Here is a 21,431-nt window from a genome sequence, read left to right on the forward strand (position 1 = left end):
GTCTCATCCTTGTTGATGGAGGAGATGAGACGGAAAAATATGGAGAGCCATAATGGTGATGCCTTCTCTGTACGAGGACAGTCCCAGAACATAAACAAAAATAAGTCATCGAGTGGGAGATCTAAATCTCCAGGAAAACCTGTAAAGGTGGTGTGCTAGAAATGCGGAAAGGAAGGGCACTACAAAGGGACTGTAAATCTAAATCTCCTGATAAAGGAAAGGGATCTGATGATGCTCCTTCTGCAGAGGTGAAAACCACCTCAGATGAAGGTGGGGATGTGTACTTGGCTTCTTCAAGTACACATGTAGATCATGAGGCATGGTTGATTGACTCAGGTGCATCCTTTCACTTCACTCCCCATAGAGAGTGGTTTTGCGAGTATGAGAAATATGATGGTGGTGATGTCTTCTTGGGGGATGACAAGAAAGCTAGAATTGTTGGTCACAGAAAAGTAAAGTTGAAGTTACAAGGTGGAAGGGTTAAAACACTTCCGGGTGTTCTACATATTCCTGTATTAGTCAAAAATTTGATTTCTGTAAGCAAGCTGCATGATGCAGGTGTAAAAACAATGTTCGAGAAGGATACCTGCAAGTTGGTTCGGGGGGCACAGGTATTGATGCAGGGAGATCGAACTGGAACTCTGTAAAAGCTACAAGGTAGCACTGTTGTTGATGGGTGCAACAGTTCCGTGATTCCTGAAAATGGAGCAGAAAATCTAGTGGTCTCTGAAGAGAAGACCATGTTGTGGCATCAAATGCTTGGACATATTGTAGAGAAGGGCCTTCGAATACTTCATGGTAAAGGTATGGTAGAAGGTATGAGTAATAGCTCTCTAGATTTTAATTTCTGTGAAAATTGTGTATATGGGAAGCAGAATCGGGTGATTTTCCCCTCTGGTGGTAAGAGGGCGAAACAGATATTAGAGCTTGTGCACAATGATGTGTTTGGACCTGTGAAGGTTCCATCATTGGGTAAGTATGTGTACTATGTATCATTTATAGATGACTTCTCAAGGAATACATGGATATATTTCCTTAAGAAGAAAACTGAAGTCTTTGACATGTTTAAAGAATTTAAGGCTTTGGTGGAAAACCAGACAGAGAAGAAGATAAAGGCATTGAGGACAGATAATGGTGGAGAGTTTTGCAGTAAGGAATTTGAAGAATTCTATAAGAAGTTTGGTATAGCACGGCAGAATAATACTCAATATACACCACAAAAAATGGAGTTGCAGAAAGAATGAACAAGATGTTGATGGAAAGGGCAAGAAGCATGCTCAGTGGTGTCGGGTTAGGACAGGAATTCTGGGCAGAGGCGGTGTATACAACATGTTACCTGGTCAATAGATCACCTTCATCAGCGTTGGAGGATAAGACTCCACAAGAGGTATGGACTGGTAAGAAACCCTCTCTTTCACATCTGAGGGTATTTGGATGTGATGCATATGTACATGTTCCAAAGGAGAAAAGAACCAAGTTGGATAGTAAATCTAAAAAGTGCATCTTTATTGGGTATAAGGATGGTTTAAAGGGTTATAAGCTTTGGAACCCAGTAATAAGGAAGGTTGTGTACAACCGAGATTTGGTGTTCAGAGAGGTGAAAGATGTTATTAAACATGAAGTCCAACCAAAGGAACCTAAGAAGAAAAAGTTTGATCTAAAGGAGGAAGAATCAGGCTCTATAGCAGAGAAGGAATCAGAAGATGAAGAGCTACAAGCTCCGGGTGTGAGAAGATCAGTTCGAGAAAGAAGGCAGCCAGAAAGGTATAGTCCATCTAATTTCTATTCAAATTTTGTTTTATCTATTACTGATGATGATCCTAGAACTGTGAAGGAAGCAGTAGATTCAGAGGATGGAAAACTCTGGAAAGAGGCCATGGTTGATGAAATGGCATCTTTGCACAAAAATGAGGCTTGGGATCTGGTGGAGTTTCCGGCTGGAAGGAAACCCATTGGCAGCAAATGGGTGTTCAAGAAGAAGACAAATGCAGAAGGAAAGGTGGAGAAATACAAAGTTCAGTTAGTAGCAAAAGGTTATTCCTAGGTGCCGGGAATTGATTTTGGTGATATTTTTTCTCCTGTTGCCAAGGTAACTCTATTAGATTACTTTTATCTGTTGCTTCTACTTTTGATTTTAAGGTAGAATAGATGGATGTGATGACAACATTTCTTCATGGGGATCTGGAAGAGGAGATCTACATGAAGCAACCTGAAGGCTTTGCGGTGAAGGGTAAGAAAGAACTGGTATGCAAGTTAAAGAAGTCTCTGTATGGGTTAAAACAATCACCAAGGATGTGGTATCAGAAATTTGATACATTTATATGGGGACTTAGCTTCACCAGAAGCAAAGTAGATCATTGTGTGTATTTTAAATTATTTGGTCTTATATGTGGATGATATGTTGCTAGTTGGAAATGACAAAGAAATTATCCAGGATTTGAAGACCCATTTGTCCTCCAAATTTGACATGAAAGATCTTGGTGCTACAAACTATATTTTGGGCATGGAAATTAAAAGAGATCGGACAAAGAGGAAGCTTTGGTTAAACCAGAGGAAGTATGTCGAGACAATATTGCAGAGATTTAATATGCAGGATAGTAAACCGATGAAGGTTCCTATTCTTGTAGGTGTAAAGTTATCTGTTGAACAGTGTTCCAAGACACAAGAAGAGGAGGAGGACATGTCTCGTGTTCCATATGCAAGTGCAGTCGGTAGCCTGATGTATGCGATGGTCAGTACTAGACTATACATTTCACATGCAGTGAGAGTATTGAGCAGGTTTATGTCAAAACCAGGGAAGGAGCACTTGACAACAATGAAGCAGGTTTTCAAGTATTTGCGTGGCACTAGTGATTATGGTTTGTGCTACCAAGGAAGACTAGGATTGGAAAGAGTGTTGGATATTCGTGGATTTGTTGATGCAGACTGGGCTGGAGATCTGGATCAGAGAAGATCTACAAGTGGGTATGTGTTTAACCTATTTGGAGGTGCAATCAGTTGGATGAGTAAGAAACAATCTGTAGTGGCACTATCAACTACAGAGGCAGAATACATGGCAGCCACTCATGCAAGAAAGGAAGCAGTTTGGTTGCAGAGATTGTGTTCAAGTATGGGGTTAGTACAGGGAGCTATAAGGATAGATTGTGACAGCCAAAGTGTAATTTTCTTGGCAAAAAACCCTACATATCATTCAAAGACAAAGCACATTGATGTTTAATATCACTTTGTGAGGGATATGATAGAAGGAAAAAAGGTGTTGCTGGTAACGGTGGACACTTTGAAGAATACTGCAGATGCATTGACAAACACTGTGAGGTCTGAGAAGTTCTCTTCGTGTAGAGAAACAATGGGCATTGCAGGGTTGGATAAATGACTAAGCTCTCTTGTGGCCCCCTGTGGAAAGAAAACAACAAGTGGGAGAATGTTGGGTTGTGTTATATTCTTTCCACGACTAGCCCACTTAGTTAATCGGGGAGTTAGAGGGGGGGCAGAGCCCCCTCTTCGTTTGGTCGATTGCGTAGTGAGGGGAGTTACAGGGGGTTTAAGGGGTACAGGTAACCCCACTCTATGGGGTCCGGGGCAGCACCCTAGAAAATTTTGGTTTTGGACCCTATGTTAGGTTGGGCGGACCTACCTATGGTTTTGTGCATGTTTTTCGCACATGGTTTTGGATGCAATGGTTTTTAGTCCATGGTTTTGGATGCGATGGTTTTTCGTCCATGGTTTTGGACGCGATGGTTTTCGGTCCATGGTATTGGATGCTTCGGCATGTATAAATATGTATTGTAACATTGAAAGGAACATAATGAAAAATCAAGCTGGTAGTCCCGGTTTTGGGATCCAGGGGAAAATCTCTATTTATATGTGTTTTATGTGTTATGCTCTCGCATTGTTTATTTTCTGTGTTTTAGAATTCGTATGTAGGTAATTTCTGTATGGGGTTAAAACCTATAAGTCTTTGGTTGTAAGATTCCCTTTATTTCCTAATAATATACAACTGTTGGTTCATCTTCCCAAAATATATATATTCATGTATTATTTAGCTTGACATTCCTTGATCAGTTAAGTAGGTTATTATTGGATTTGCTATTGGTTTTAGCATGCTTTGTTGTCCCTTGATCACTTGTGTAGGTACATAAACGTTGAGAGAAGTAGGAACAAGTCTGTGGCACAAGCAGTTCAAGGCCCTCAACAAAGGAAATCATAATAACATTAGAAGGAGGTAGGCCATCTCTTTCGTTCTACTTTTCAATTATAAACTAGGAAGATGTCTAGTTGATTGTCACTTCGGTTGCTAGACCCACTCATTGGGCTAGAGGGATCGTCTCTGTCTACAGAGGGGATTAACCTTGTCAGCACCTTCCCAACTCAACCAATAATTCAAACCTAGGTCAAAGATTGCCATTATTAGGCATCTCCAGGGAAAGTAAATTTCCCTTATCATTGATTGAGACCTTGTGCTTATGTTGAGTCTTTCCCTTTGAAGCATCTCGGTCATCCTATACCATGCACCTAGAAAACCTATTGGGTAACCTATTCGCATAATGAGGCTCCTCTCATATGTGAAAATCCATAAAGAGCAGGGGTTTTTGGCTATGGTGATAGTGGGCCACTACCATATTGGTGTCTCTTGGTCTAGTATTAGCCTAGCAGGGTACCCCTCTCCAAGAGCTGCTAGATTTTGTGGAAATAGAACCCTCGATATGAATCCCCACTTTAAACCCTTGGTGTTAACTCATAATGAACGAGGGGGGCCCTAGAATGTAAACAAGCCATTGATTTGGCCATGGCCCAATAGGAGGGTGATCTAATTAGTGATGGGTAATTCCATTAGTTAAGAACCCATACATACGTGAAATAGTCATGAATTTTTTTGTTGTCACTCCACCACCACCACTCATTTCAATGTGAATTATATATTGGTGTTGGTAGCGAGTGGTGGGCAGTGACAAAGTTTCACATCAGAACCTTCGTCGGGTCAACCTCTTCTCCATCATGTCACAACCATATTATATACTCGAACCTCCAACAGTGGGTGGTGGGCGATGGTAGGGTCATTTGGTACCCACGTGACCTCCACGTAACCTTAATAAATGATTATGAAGTGGACCACCTCCATTTATAGGTCATACTTCCTAGGTCATCACCTCCACATCACCTTAATAAGTGATTATGAAGTGGACCACCTCCATGTCTAGGTCATACTTCCTAGGTAATCACCACCACATGGTCCATGGTCAAATGATATAAAAGGGATGGCGAGGGGTGTCAGGGCTCTACATGCATCACCACCACATGGTCCATGGTAAAATGATAGAAAAGGGATGGTGAGGGGTGTCAAGGCTCTACATGGCCACTACCACATGGAATCAGTGTGGGACCCATATCTAGTCCCAGAGAAATCCAAGGTGTTGCGCATTTGTCCATTTTTTGCATGCTCTGAATCCTCGGATGCAGTCTCAACTTCATGAAAGGAAAATTCGACCTTCATGCAAATATACCACCAACACAAGGCCCATCCCTGATCTCTTGTTACAATTCATATTTACTAATGAATTCGGTCTAGATGAAATCTAGACCATTCTCAATGTGCACGTGCCTTTCCCATTCAAATGCTTGGATATTCTGATGGATTCATGTGTGGGGTTGAAAAATTGTCCTCTTGACATCTGAATACAAAGTACACTTAAGGGAACCATCCAATTTTCGGATACATTAACACTTGCAGAGAAGTAAACTTGAGGGAAAATTCCCAGAATTTTCTGAAGACCAAAAACTATGTGAAAAACACCAAATCTCTGGAACAAAGGCCAAATTTTGAGGAATGGCCTTCAGATGCACTATGAAATTTCCATAAGAACTACATGGTACCAACAAAACTCAACTTACAGTGGATTCTAAGCAAAAGAGAAAAGTGTATTGAAAGGCCAAATTTCATAAGAAACTTCAAACCAAGCTTTGATAAGAGAATATCAAGATTTCTCATAATACACAAATATGCATAAACTATCATTTCATTGCGTCACTCTTGAACCAAGTGACTATCAACAAAAATTGATTCATTATATAACATCCATCACTTAGCTTACCTTCCCATCATGTGAGATAATATTAAGTGTGGCAATGGGCCATTCAAATCATAAATATATCAAATGGTTGGAAAACCCCTATAATAACAAGTTCATAGAGAGACCTCATACAACTAGAAATAATCATATAACAACCTTTCAATTCATGAAAATAATAGACATTACATAGTACCATAGGCTCAACATATCCATAAAGACATTTGAAACAATTCATTCACCATGAACATGCAATGAATTCAACAACCTTCCATGAGTAATGGTGAACCATATATCTACCAATAATATATATGACAATTGTATTACCCATAGTTGATTCATGCATATGTCATTATACTTATCTGAATAACTTGAAATGGTTGGCAACTGAAGGAGGAATTGTTAATTTTCCAATGTTTTATGTTGTTATAATCACTTTAGCCCAATTCTTTTCTTCAATTAGCAATCTCTTTCAAAATAATTTAATCTTCTAATGATCAATAACAATTGTAGATAGAATAGTAATGAAATGTACAATAGAAGACAATCAAGAGAAATAACAAGAGACATCAAATTTGGTCAAAGACCAGGGAAAAACCCCACAAGGGGGAAAACCCTTTCAAATTCTTCTTCTTATTAGATTGTCATAAAATGTTAAGTAAAGAGATTACAATGATCCAATTCACCATCCAAGAGTCAAAGGTCAACAACTTTGACTTTTCAACAAACCAATATCTGAAATCTAAGAGATAAGCCTAAAAGTCAAATTTAGTCAAACTGTTAAATTTGTAAATTTGGTCAAAGTCAACAACAATCAAAGATGCCCGAACTAGTCCAAATGTCAATGGTCAAACTCCTCTAAGAGAGTTCTGTCAAAGGTCAAAATATTTGGCCTTCTAAGTAGGTCAAACCTCGGTCAAAACAACCCCAAACAACTTAGTCAAATCGGATCAATGGAGAGGTGAATTTTTGCGGTCAAATTGCAGATTATAGAAGTCAAATTCAACAGTCAACATCATTCAAAAGTGACCAAAAAATTTGGCTCCTCCACAGAAAAAATCGGCCTCAAGAAATCAAAATTTTGCAAGTCAAAGGAGGTCAAAATGTGAAGTCAAACTTGGTGAATAGCTAGACAAACTCAAATTTTGGCTCCTCCATAGAAAAATTTGGCCGTCAGAAATTAAAATTTCACAAGTCAAAGGAGGCCAAAATGTGAAGTCAAACTTGGTCAACATCTAGACAAACTCCTCTAGTAGAAAAGTCAACATAGAAAATCATAATTGTCTCTATCCCTTCACACATGTGGACTCGGTTACCCTGCTTCAGACCTATACGAACCAATCCAAGAAAGAGAGAGAAGAAGATGTGTGATGTGATGCTCCAAATGAGGTTGACTTGACTTGTATTTATATGATTCTTTGGAGACCCAATTTGTGCTTTACGATGACATGTACTTTTGTGCACTTGTGGGTTTTCACATTAAAAATATATTTTTCCTTGACCAATTTAAATTATTCCAAAGGAAAATAGGGTCTTCTTTGCATGAGTAGGGTTGTCCAAAGGAAGGAATTTATCCCTGAGCTATCAAACTAACACTCCCTTTCAGCTAGGGAGAATTTTTTGACTGCAACACATGTCCCATCTCAAATGTATTATCATCATCAAGTCAATCGTCATTTCTACTCATCTCTTCTCATTCGTTGAACACTCTCGAATCTAAAAGAAGAAGAGATTGAAATCATAGGGGAGCTTAAGTTACAACCCTCTATCAATAGGCGATATATGCTTATTGCAAGGGAAAGGATCACACTCTATCCTATTGACTTGTGAAAATAGATGAGATCAACCTAAGAATCACATTCTATCCTATCATCTAGTGAAAATAGGCGAGATCGACTTAAGGATCACGCTTTGTCATATTATTCGATGATCCTCCATCTAGACCCTCAAGAGTCAAGTGGTAGAACACCTGCATCCTAAAACTTGAGCGAGTTTGACTTCCCTAGATGGGTAAGGATCACATCCTATCTCAAGTCACCTCAATCCATTGGCAAGATGTGGAGGACCAATCCCAACAAGCCCAACTTGCGGGTAGGATGCCAACTAGGGTATAATTTGTCATGAGATAATAGGTGATATCAACTTATCACAGGGGTAAGGATCACACCCTATCCTATTGTCTAGATTTCCCTCAACCCCAAGAGCCCTAACTACTCCATTCTCACCCTGGGAGCTCAACAGGGGGAAGAGCACAACCAGTTTTCTTGATCAGGCGAGATCCTTACCCAAGAGGGTCACATCCATTAGTCTAAGTTGAACTTTAAAGACCAAGAACTTCCCTTCTAGCAAAGCCTTGGTGATTATATATGTTATCTTCTCATCAATTGAAATGTGAAGGAGTCTTACTACTCCTCTCTGCACCATATCTTTAATGTAATGATACATGATCTCAATATGCTTGGACTTATCATGAAACACATGATTCTTTGCTAATCGGATCCCACTCTTGTTATTTCAATATATCACATTCGTATCCAGAAAATTTTCAAACAACTCTCCAAAGAGATTCCTCAACCATACTACCTTTCAGCTAGCCATGTTAGCAACAATATGCTTCGACTCAGTGATGCTCAAAGCCACATAATTTTTTTTCTTACTCATGTAAGATATCATGATAGAGCCCAAACTAAAGTAGCACCTTGATGTGCTCTCCATGTCAATAACATTTCCAACCCAGTCAACATCAGTGTATCCATGCAATCCCACATCTCTAGTGGTATATCTCAAACCAAGATTGATTTTCCAATGCAAATATCTCAGCACATGATTGGAAACAACCCAGTGTGCATGAAGGGGCTCAGTCATGAATTAACTGAAAGTGTTGACTACAAATTATATGTCTGAAAAAGTGCTCATGAGGAACATCAATGACCCTATCAATTGTTTATGCTCAAAGGGATTCACCAAATTAGGTCCAACAACATCTCCACATAGCTTCTTGAAGTTCATCTCCACTGGCATGGCCAGGGACTTGCATTTTGCCATTCCAAATATTTCCAACATCTTCATGACATATTTTCCTTGAAAAAGGAAAATCTCTTCAGGTCTTTGCCACACCTCTAGTCCCACGAAGTTGTTGAAGAATGTAACTAGGTTTAGTCTTCATAATTGTACTTGAAGTCAAAATGTGATATATTTGTCAAAAGAAAGCAAAAAGAATTTTATTATTAATTTAGTTAACTTGTTAAAGCATGGGTTTCATGATTGGGTCAATTGTCTTAGGTCAAGCCTCCATCGTAGGCTTTAGGTTGATTGTCAAAGTCAATTCTTGTTTGAAGACTCCTCCATCAAGTCTCCTTGTTGCCGACCTCAAATAAATTATCTACAAGTCAGCCTACAAGTCGGCCTACTAAACACATCTCTTTAAGAACTCATGTCGGCTCATTACAAGAGGGAAACCACTATAAATAAGAATTCAACCTTCGACAAAAAGAGAATAATTGAACTCATGAATTTCAGAGATAGTTGCCAATTTCAAAGAGATGTTTTGGTGTTATTTCATAGGAGAAAGTATGGATAAAGGCATTTCAGGGGTAAATTTTTCAGTATCATTACAGGGAGCTCGGATAGGGTACAAATATGGTCTCTATAATTCCATATTTGATGTTATTATTCTCCTACAATTCGGTATCATGCTCACATAGTCTCGGTGCAATCAAAATTCGGTGCTTCCACATTTCCATGCTACCACTATACCACAGTCTCGATGCAAACATTGTCTCAATGTAACCACAGTATGGAGGGTTCAGTGCTACCACAGTATGGAGAGATCAGTGTTAGGACAATGCGAAGGATTTGTCGCCATGACAATGTGAAAGTGATGATGTGTCATGAAACAAGGATGACTTGATGGAGGTAGTATCGAGTCTAGTTTGTAAGGGTCTTGGTTGTCTCATCTTGAATCTACTAAAGGAAGAATTTTGACTGGGTTTTCCCCTAGAGTGGGGTTTTTCCCTGGTAGTGTGCCTACATCTTGTGTTCTCTTCTATTTGTCGCTTGACATTAGAATTTATGGTAAGAAAATATAAGTAAAATATCTAATGGTAATAATGAAAACATCACAAGTTAATGTCATAATAAGAGAAATCGTTTAACTGCCACTCTATCGATTTCTCAACTTGGTATCAGAGTTATGGTCAAGGTAAAAGGTAGTTTGAAGAAGGGTTTGATGTCATCAAAATAATAAAGTCTCAATGATGTCACATGAATAAGGTGACAGTGACCAAAATTTCAGACTATTACAGTGACCGCAGTTTCGGCCTATTACAGTCTTGCAGCTGGTATCACAATTTCAATGCTATCATATTTTAGTGCAACTACAGTGATGAGATCTCAATATAATTATAGTTTTGACATATTTGTGAAATTAACAATGATAATTTTTTCATGCTAAACAGTAAAGGAATTCATATCAACCTTCAAAGAATAAGGATCAATGAATTCACAATCTAGAAGATATATATAGGAATCAACTAACACAGTTTCAGTATACCACAGTAAACTAGTTTGTATTAAATTCAGAGTGATCAATTATGTTATCTTATTTAGTTTGGATTAAATACACTCTTTATCTTGTGATCATCTAAGCTCATGCATAAGTTTGAGGAGATCCTAGATACAATGGTAATCTGAACCTTCTAAGAAGCACGGAAATAAAAGGTCACTATTTGAGACATACAAAATGAGTAACCTTTAAACCAAGTTACAATTTGAGAAGCCAAAGATACTATCACTCAAGAAGGAATCGACACTAATATGATGAATACAAGAATCCATCCCAGAAATATGACAATAAGACATGTTATGAGGTCTTAATTCAATCAACAAAATAAGTCATCTATGACAACATAAGAAGCAACAACCTATATGAATTCCTGTGGAAGCTATTTTTCTTGAAAGCCTTCTCTAACAACTTCCAATAGTTTGAGAACAATATCTAACACAAGTAAGTATTGTGATTTCTATGCTTTAGTCATCTAACAATGTGTTTACTGTTTCCAAGGAGAGCATGAAGTCCTATAAAGCATTGATCTCTCAATTAAAGAAGTTCAAGGTATGTAAACTCGAGGTACGAATATTTTTAATCTTTCATTATATCTAATATTAGATGGTCCATATAATTCTAGTTTAGATAAAATAACATACAAGAACCTTAACCCTTATCTTCTAGGATTTATAAATAAATCTAAGATGTCAAGTAAAATCTTAGTATTAATTGGAAGGAAAGATAAATTTGATTTTTATATATCGTATTCCATCCTCCATTGTTAGAAAATATATATTGAGAGCTAACATCATATTCTAGGTATCACATATTTTTCCTAGAAGTATTTGCTATAGGTACAAAATATCATGGCACTTCAAGGAATCCCTACAAGGTTTGTCAAAGAACAATGGTATGTCTTAAACTACACAATATTGATTTATTTATAATAAATGTTTATTCATTTGAAAATCTATTACTAACATCGTTATGTTTAGCTATATTGAATCATAATGATTCTTGCTTTGGGTGATTCATCACTTGATAATTCTACCCTCCTCATATTCTGAATTGATTTTATAGAACCCTAGATTGGTTCTCTGGAAAGCCCTAACCTAAGGTATGCTAATGTTAATATCTGAAACCCTAAAACTGCTTAGGGTTATTGAGAAATTCTATTTGAAGTTTTTGTTGATGATGTCATGTTTGGTGTTTTAGTATGATCATGAAAACCCTAACTTGTTAGGGTTGACATAATGTTGTCTGAAATCCTGAACCTTTGAAGTTCTCGTAAAGTAGGGTTTTCTATGTTATGAATTGAAACCCTAGATACTTAGGGTTTGGTTGAGTCTATAAGAAAAGCCCTTGTTATGTATTTAGAGTCCTAGGAATGAAACCCTAGGCATGTTTCCACTTGATTGAAACCCTAGCATGTTCTAGGTCAGCATATGTCTAACATATTAATATTTCTTGACATATGATGTGATTATTATATGCTGATGAATTCCTAGATATATGTGTTAACCTAAGTGTTAATGGTCATGAGTCCTAGGGTTCGGAAACAAGCCCTAGTCAATTTAAATGTTCTAGGATGATGTTGTTTGGTAAATATAGGGTTTTGCAGCTAAACCATAGTAGTAGTTAAAATTCTCTAGTATGTGTGAAATGACAATATGGAATCTATGAATCTATATAGTGATTGTTGAGAATTTGTATATATAAATCTAGGGTTTACATAAAACCCTAGTAGATGCTAGTCATGATGTTGATTAAGCTGTGATTAGTTTTGATTGTTGGATCTCATGTATAAAATCTAGAGTTTACATGAAATCCTAGTAGGAAGTCTAACAAATGAAATTTGAAAATTGTTAGATGCATTGATTTGATTTGTTTCTAGGGTTTGTTATATGAAATAACTTGTCAGGTCATTGAAATAATATTGAAACCATAGATATAATGATCTTGATACCTTGATGAGTTGTGAATGTGATTTAGGATTTGTAACAAAACCTAGGCAAGAAATAGAAGTATTGAATTATAGTATCTTGCTAATTATGCTTGAGAATGCTTATGTTATTATCAAATTTTGATATGGCTAACTTCATGCTTCTATAGATTTGGTTGTACTTGCTATCTAAGTAGCGCAAGTACACAATCTTCAAGATGGTGAAGATGTTCATTGATATGATAAGCATGATGTGAATAGTGATATTAATGATAACTCTAATGATGAAAAGAAGAGGTTGATTTCCCTGAGTTAAGAGGGAGCTTGGATAGAAGAAATATTCCCGAGTTAAGAGGGAGCCTGGATAAAGTCAATCTCCCGGGTTGAGAGGGAGAGCATAGTTTTGATTGGAGAATGAATTTTTGAAGGATATGTTGTTGCATGTGAAGTAGGAAAAGAAAGTGTATGATTAAGGAATCAAATATTTGGTTGATAGTCCTATTGTGTTGAGAAGCAACATCTGTTGTCTGAACGACCATGAAATTTTTTGTTTTTATTGATTTGGGTTGTGTTTATATAGTTAAATCTCTCGAAGGTTTTGATAGCATGTAGCTTACCGATGAGTTTGATCGGGAGAGATTTTTTGTCCTTGATCTGTTGGATCAAGGGGTGATGAGGGTTTGTGAGTGAAGCATTTCCTAGGAGGACATATGGCCGACATTTTGTGTTGATGTCTAGGTCCTGAAGTTGGAAAGGTGGTGTTGGTGATTGAGCTCTGACACACACCTATATATCTCGGTTGATGGTTAGAAAGTAATCTTGATGGTACCTAAAGGTTGAAAGCTTGAGTCCATATTAGTCCCACTCGGATAGATTGTCCTAGTTAGGAATCTAGTCCATGGCATTGTGGTGCCTAAATTGTTGAGAGACCAATGGATAGATTGCCCTAGTCGGGAGTCTATTCCATGACATTTTGGTGGTGAAACTTCTTCATAGATGATGTGTTCTGAAATATTCCATGTACCTCTATGGTTATATGTAAAAATTAATACCTCCCTAGTTAAGAGGGAGTGTTGAATATGGTAGCTAGGTTCGGTCTTCATAATTGTACTTGAAGTCAAAATGTAATATATTTTTCAAAAGAAAGAAAAAAGAATTTTATTATTAATTTAATTGACTTGTTAAAGCATGGGTTTCATGCTTGGGTCAATTGTCTTAGGTCAAACTGTTATAGACATTTTTGTGCCTTACAGCATGAAGCATGAAATGTCAATAATCTAAGGGATCCAAAGTCCCTAAACATGTTGTTCCTACCCCTAGAGGAACAAGGTCAGCAAACCACAACACTAAATATCAGTTCTCCACCTGAAAACACTCAAAAATAAGCTAATTCTGGATCATGTCAACTGCTCCACTGAGCATCTGCGTTGAATGTCAAGAGCTACACTGTCTACCTGCGTTGAATGTCAACTAAAAGAAGGCTACCTGCGCTGGGCGAGTTGGGACAAGTGGCACAGTCATTCCTCAAGGTGTCAATGCCCAGGAAGCTTCCAAAATGACACTTGGATCAGGGAATTCGACTTGTGATGAGTAAGAGGGTCTACATCTCCAAGTGGAAGCAAGAACCTCCAAGTGGACTCAAGAACTGAAGAATAACTGAAGTGGGAGAGGACACTAGTCAGCTTCATGCCAGCTACAAGCTGACTCATCCTTTCTCCAAATCTCCTATATATAGAGCTCTCTCATGAGGTCTATGGAGGCTGGAATCTTGTGAATGTAAGGAAGTGCTGTTGGTTTGAGTATAGAACTATTGGGTGATTTGCTTGAAGGAGGTGAAGAGGAGATTTCTTTCTGCTGGGAGGTGATGCTGGATTGGGCCTTTTATGGTTGTATTACTTCCTGAACTTTACTTCTTCCATTAATAAAGCATTTGAGGTTCTTCTATATGCATGTGTCTCAATGGTGTATTGCTATACTTGTGTATTTGATTTATTCTAATCCTTGAATCAATTATGAATGTATGCTTCTTGTAGTTTCCCTCTCTTGCCATTTTGCAGGATCTTGGTGTAGCTGGGCCAGTGAAAGAGCAAGGAGCTGGGAGCAAGCAGCAAGGAGAGAAGATTGGATCAATCATTAGCGGAAGACAATGGTTAGTGGATCTCTTTCTCCCCTCTCTTACATCTCATAAAGAAGTAATCTCGAATAGCTTTGCTTTGATTGTTGCTGAGGTACTATCACCCTTAGAGTGGGATAGGGTCATTCCGTATTGGATACTTTTCCCAACAACAAATTGGCGACTCCGCTGGGGATCGTATCTTGTTGGTTGTTTGTGTTTTTGCTATTCATTTCATAAACACAGGGAGTACCGAATCGAACTGCATTTGGATCTTTCAAATGCAAAGTAGAGGGCAACTACTCTAGCTCAGTTTCTGGCCAAGTTTATGATTTGAAGAGCTGATCCACAAGGACTCTGAACAGCTCTTAGTGATAGCTTTTCATCCTCTTTTTCATCCCTTAGTGTGTACTTGACTGATAGCTTCTGATTTGGCCAAAAAACTATGAATTTTTGAGCAATCTGTGACCCGGAAACTGAGAAAAACGAAAGTTTATCTCTTTAGTGCAGGCACTGTGAAGGCAGTCTGCATTTCAGCGCAGTTCCCGAAGGGGCTACCTGCGCTGAAGGTCAAACTGCCAGTGTACTACCTGCGCTGAACCAGTTTTGCCTAGTGCTACTGGGGTTCCCTCCTGTTTATTGCCCTATTTTCACCCTTGTTTTTGCAGCCTGTTATCTGTCAATGTACCTATCTGAAACCAACTTTCCTTGCCACTATTCCACCTCGGTTGTATAAAGAAACTGTATTTGTTCTTTGTGTGTTTCTTATATCATTTGCAGTTTCCCATAACGAAAAGTGAACTAGTCTTGCTGTGGCCTCTTAGATCTAGACATGTGATAAGTGTCGTTTTGATCTTAAGAGTTAGTTTATTTGCTGTTCATAGCTGATTGAGCTTTTGCTTTCGTCATATGGTTTGAATTTATATATTTCTAGTGTCGAAACGAGTAAATCTTAAGGTGTCTTTTGATTTTGGACAAGCTTGTTTGCTTTCACTTGAAATTGAATTCAAAGTTATACAACAGCTTTCTTTTTGTATTGCACCAACATTAAGAAAGAGAAAAGAAATACCTGCATTGTGCATGTGCATTATGACAGTTTGTATGTTGATTTAGGAAAAAGTGCATTAGTGTGTGCTCTATGATCTGTGTGAAAAGATGATGTCTTTCTTTTCCCTCAGTAGTTAAGATTTTCAAAGTTGAAAGATTGAAAAGCTTGCTTATCATCTTAGACTGCATCTAGGAGTGTTACTATACATCTCGTGGTGATCCATAAAGGAAAACTGCTAAACAAGATCAACCTTAAAATAAATTGAATTTACATAACAACGCATTGAAACATAACGCAAACACATAGAGGTCTAAGCTAGAGACGTGTTCCGGCGTCGTTAAACGTGATATCTTAGCGTTGAGTGGTTGGGTGATTCCTCCATGGTGAAGCGATAAGTATCAATACGGACTTGTGCTCCCACGTACCGTCGCGTATATATTGGGAGACCCCTATAGGAACAAAGCCTTTATCCATAGGAAGCCGTGTCGACCGCCCTACTGATCGCAATGCAGTGAACACAGCATTCATGAAGATCGACCACCCGTACCGTAAAACGTATTCTGTGGTTTTGCGAAAGGTTTGGCACACCCTCTGCCTAGATCTCCAGAGCAGTTTCTTTTGGCCTTTTTCAAACTCTATAACTGAAAAAGTCCATCCGAGCATTTGTCACTTCGGGCTCGTTAAAACATCGAAGGAGACTAGAGTCATCTTTAGCTTTTTCTCGACTCTTAAAAAGTGAAAAAGCAAGTTGTGTCTAAAGCATCGTTATAAAATTTATTTTAAACGGAACATAATCACCTCCTATTCCTGCGTTGATCTGTAGGTTGAGAACATGGAACGCCCCAACCAAAGAATTCCATATGATGGAAATCCTAGTCCTTTCTCCTCTTGGGGAGAAGTTGGTGCGCCCCACATGGCCACATTGTCGCTTCCAGGACTGACAATTGGCCTGCCTATTTGGCTATTCTCAACCAATGTAGTTCAGAACACCACGGTTCCTGAACAGTCGAGTCAACAGTTAGATCAGTCTAGAGCTACCCACCAGCCTTCTACTTCCTATAACTCTTCCTCCAATCCTTCATCTTCGCAAGGTAGAGCCGGCAAAAGCCAAGCTCCCATGGAGAAGAAGGAGAAGAAGAAGAAAGAGAAGAAGAAGAAGGAGCCTAAGGCGACTGGGGGCAAGCAAAAGACATCTGACAAAAATCCACACACAGCACAGACCGGGCCTAAATCGCCATGTGTCATATGTAGAGGAGACACTTCCATAGAGATTGTCCCTGTATTCCCCGGATACTAAGGGACTGGTCCCCTCGTTTGCAAAGTTCGGGAGCATCAACCTCTGATAGCCATGTTGAATGCTTACCGTCAACCAGCGAAAGTGAAGGTTCAAGACAAAGAGGGGGAGCAAGATTCCCCTGCAGACTGTGTGAAGGCGATCACGCCATCCACCGTTGTCCCTTCTTAGACGAAGCGAAGAGAGTTTTGGAAGATCGCCCGGTTTCACCGTTGAGACTTCCTCCTGGATACAAAAAACTCGTGCCAAGTCCTTCGTTGGTTGAAAATACAGCTGGCCCGCTCAAGTGGTCGGCTGAAGCGTCAGTCATTGAGAATGAACCTACTGAATCCAGACCAGACGAAAGTCCAAAGGTCGAAACGGCAGTTGACCCGGTTCCGCCTTCAGAGGTTTCATCTTCAAATGACACCGTCATTGAAGATTCATCTTCAAATGACACCTTCACTGAAGAGAATAAGGATGACACCATCCAGATTCTTTTCATCAACATCGACTCTGATGAGCATCAGGGCAATGCGCCCATTCCTTTATCGCAGGAAGGAACATCGTCAGGGTCATATCCGGCCGTGTATTCGGTCCCACCGCCAAGCAACCTGGTTGTGTCCTTTGATTGGAACCAACTAGGCAGACCCCGGTTACCAGCCAGTATACCATTCAGAATCATAGTCCAAATCTACAGAATGGTGATGGCTGGAACTATCATTGATGAGGGGGCATCTGTGAGTATCCTTTCCTCTATTGCTTGGAAAGCACTGGGTTCCCCGGCGCTTTTTCCTGAGATAAGAAATCTCTCGGGTTTTGATAAAGGAACCAGTCGACCATTAGGGATCCTCCCCAATGTACCTGTTACATTGAAAGGGAAGACCGTTCAAATGAACGTGATGGTCGTTCAAGGACCCTTGGATTATAACCTACTCCTTGGACGAGACTATATATATTGCATGGGAGCTATAGTCTCCTCACTCTTTAGAGTAATGTTTTTTCCACACGAAGGAAGAATGGTCAAGCTCGTAGACCAACTTTCATTTCCGGGATCATGCATCGCAAATAGTCACATACCAACCCTCAATGGTCTATTCACTCAAGAAATGTCTCCACCCCCAGTCCTTCTTCCCGATGAGTGCGAGTGATTCGGAAAGATGGGACTGGAACCCAGGGGGCATGCATCCTGGTCTGCTTTCGGGCAGAGAAAACCCTGGGTATAAGGTAGAATTTCCACGAGAGAATATGACTAGTCCGTACCCCATCCGTGGATGGAAGAGGGGTTGTTCTAGAACAAGATTCTTTTGTTAAGGTTACTTGTTTGACAAAGGTCATTCACCATTGTCTACTTCGGTAGACAGTGCCGAGGAGATGTTTTCGTTTGATGGTGTTAACAAAACAATCTTTGGGTAACCAGAAAGAGGCAAGCCTCCCTCAATAACACCAATGTTTTGTCTTTGAGTAGTGTTCTTCTCTTGTCGCAAGTAGCTGCTCTCTTGTCGCAAGTAGCTGTTCTCTTGCGATCTTGCAAAAGAGCTGTCAAAACTTGGGCCGACGGGAAGACAAGTACCGCGTAAGACCCATTAAAAATAACGAGAAGACAAGTATCGTTAACATTAGAATGGCAAGACGACAAGTAGCTGTGAACACCCAGAGAAAAGCAGAGGTGGGGGAGAGGAGGGGCAGCTTTGAAATTGTATTTTATACCTGGGGGCATGCAAACCTTTTGGAGTGCAAGCTAAGGGTGGTTATTTATCTGTTTTTGGGATTAGTCGTTTCTGAATTTGCATAAAGAAAGGATGAGAAGGAGCATAGCTTCGTGAGATAAAGCTCCATAAAAAATAGCTATCTCACAGGAGACATTCTTATCTTATGACTGGTATATCGAGCAGTTTTACCGCGGAATTTATGCTCGTTAAAAAATAGAAAAGCGAGATCCGAGCAGTTTTAGCACATAGTTCATGCTCGTTAAAAAATAAACATAAGATTGAGCATTCAAGCTCATTAAAAAATGAACATACCCCGGTAAATAACCACTGTGATCGTAAAATTATTAGCCATGAAAAGCCTTAGTCGTGTTTTGCACCTGCCACCTCCATTCCATTTGGCCAATCGTTCACCTCCATATGATTGTTTACCTATTTTGAGGAACAGCTGCGAAGAGTGATTTCACTTAGCCATCCTTGTAACACTGCCGTGATTGGAAAATTCCAACCTGTACCTGGAATCTGCTGCTATCCCTGTTCATCACTCATTCCTCAAAAGACGAGTCTTCTTTGAGCTCTTTTCATCTGACTCGTAAAATATGAAAAGTTTGCCGAGTTTTGGCCTTCCAGCTCGTTAAAAGGACTGGAAGAGCTATCCCTCCTTTAGATTTTAATATTTTTGGACCTGAGGGATTATTGCACAAAAAGGTCGAGCGCTTGTTTTATTCGGCTCGTTAAAGTTATCGAAAACTCATCCCTTCTGTATTGTTTTATACTTTTTCGGACTTAAGGGATTAGATGACGAAAAAGGAATTTTGGAGTTAACTTTCTGTACCTTTTCAGACTCTCTAAAAATGAAAAGGACCGAGTTTTCCTTGTCGTTAGACTCGTTAAAATGATTAAATAGCGACAAACTTGTCTTTAGACGAGAACGAGTTTCCCTATCGCTAGGCTCGTTAAAACATAGCGATGGGCTTGCCCGAAGGGCATGTTATAGAACAAGCATATGTTATCCTCCTCAAGCTTGACAAAAATAAAGAGGTACTGGTCAGAAATGACTGGGGAAAAATTGGGAGAACCTCAAAGCTTTAATGGTAGCAAGTCGCTCTTGAACATGACACTTTTCCTTCGTATCATATCGGGTTGGGTTGTTTCATTCGGCGGTCTCATCACCATGGTCTTCGCCAAACCATCCACATTTGGGGTAATGCTACCGATCCATCGCATCAGTGTCGTTATATGTTCAAGAGATGTTGTTCAGAAAGAGTCAACTGTGTCCCATCCACTGCCATACATTATCCTTCATCCACCCATGATCGCCACCCTGAATCTTATTTCACAGTTTGTTTTCACCTCCACTAAAATCATTAGCTCCGTTCCGTGTCACTGATGTGGGATTCATTAAGGCCCTCCTTTGACAGATCGCTTCTTGTCGACTTCAGCTCATTATCCAAGAAGTTGATCTAGGAACACCCCCCTCAGTACTTTGAAGCTTGCATGCCTCAATGGCAAGTTTCTCACTTCCGGCGACAGGTATACATCAATGACCTTCGACCAGAAGATTTTGCGTGGTGTTCGACGCCAAGTCCTTTATTCACACCACGTGAATTGTACTGCAGTACCTTGAGGGTCATTATCATTATCGGTGATTCCTCTCGCGCTTGTTAACGGTTTACATTATTGACCGGTAATCAAGCGATGTCTTTCCATGTTCGACTTCAGCGCAATTCTCACATGGATCGACTTGTACTTAGAGTGAAGATCGAACGAGTTTGAAGACCCCGGATCTAGTTTCATCCATCCGGGCTGCGATATATATTCAGGAAATATAAAAACATTTGACATGTACATCATTGCAGCAGATGATCATCCTACTCAAAGGATGATAATTTCAGCAGAGAATTATCAGTCTACCATCAGACGATCGTCTGTTCTATGTACTAAAATGAATTTATAAAGCTGAGCATGGGAATGCCCGCCTCAGCTAGATCATGAAAGTAGAATGAAAAATAATGTATTGTATTGTATTTTATTACAGGTCACCTCTCAGCGATTGAATGAACTTCGGATCCTCCTGATAAAGCATTTCACCCGATAAACGACCTCATACTTTAGGGGGCAACTGTTATAGACATTTTTGTGCCTTACAGCATGAAGCATGAAATGTCAATAATCTAAGGGATCCAAAGTCCCTAAACATGTTGTTCCTACCCCTAGAGGAACAAGGTCAGCAAACCACAGCACTAAATATCAGTTCTCCACCTGAAAACACTCAAAAACAAGCTAATTCTGGATCATGTCAACTGCTCCACTGAGCATCTGCGCTGAATGTCAAGAGCTACACTGTCTACCTGCGCTGAATGTCAACTGCAAAGAAGGCTACCTGCGCTGGGCGAGTTGGGACAAGTGGCACAGTCATTCCTCAAGGTGTCAATGCCCAGGAAGCTTCCAAAATGACACTTGGATCAGGGAATTCGACTTGTGATGAGTAAGAGGGTCTACATCTCCAAGTGGAAGCAAGAACCTCCAAGTGGACTCAAGAACTGAAGAATAACTGAAGTGGGAGAGGACACTAGTCAGCTTCATGCCAGCTACAAGCTGACTCATCCTTTCTCCAAATCTCCTATATATAGAGCTCTCTCATGAGGTCTATGGAGGCTGGAATCTTGTGAATGTAAGGAAGTGTTGTTGGTTTGAGTATAGAACTATTGGGTGATTTGCTTGAAGGAGGTGAA

Source organism: Pinus tabuliformis, chromosome 2_2 (genome assembly GCF_031772625.1).
Source record: "Pinus tabuliformis cultivar Carrire ecotype Pingquan chromosome 2_2, CPIR1, whole genome shotgun sequence".
NCBI classification, from domain to species: domain Eukaryota; kingdom Viridiplantae; phylum Streptophyta; class Pinopsida; order Pinales; family Pinaceae; genus Pinus; species Pinus tabuliformis.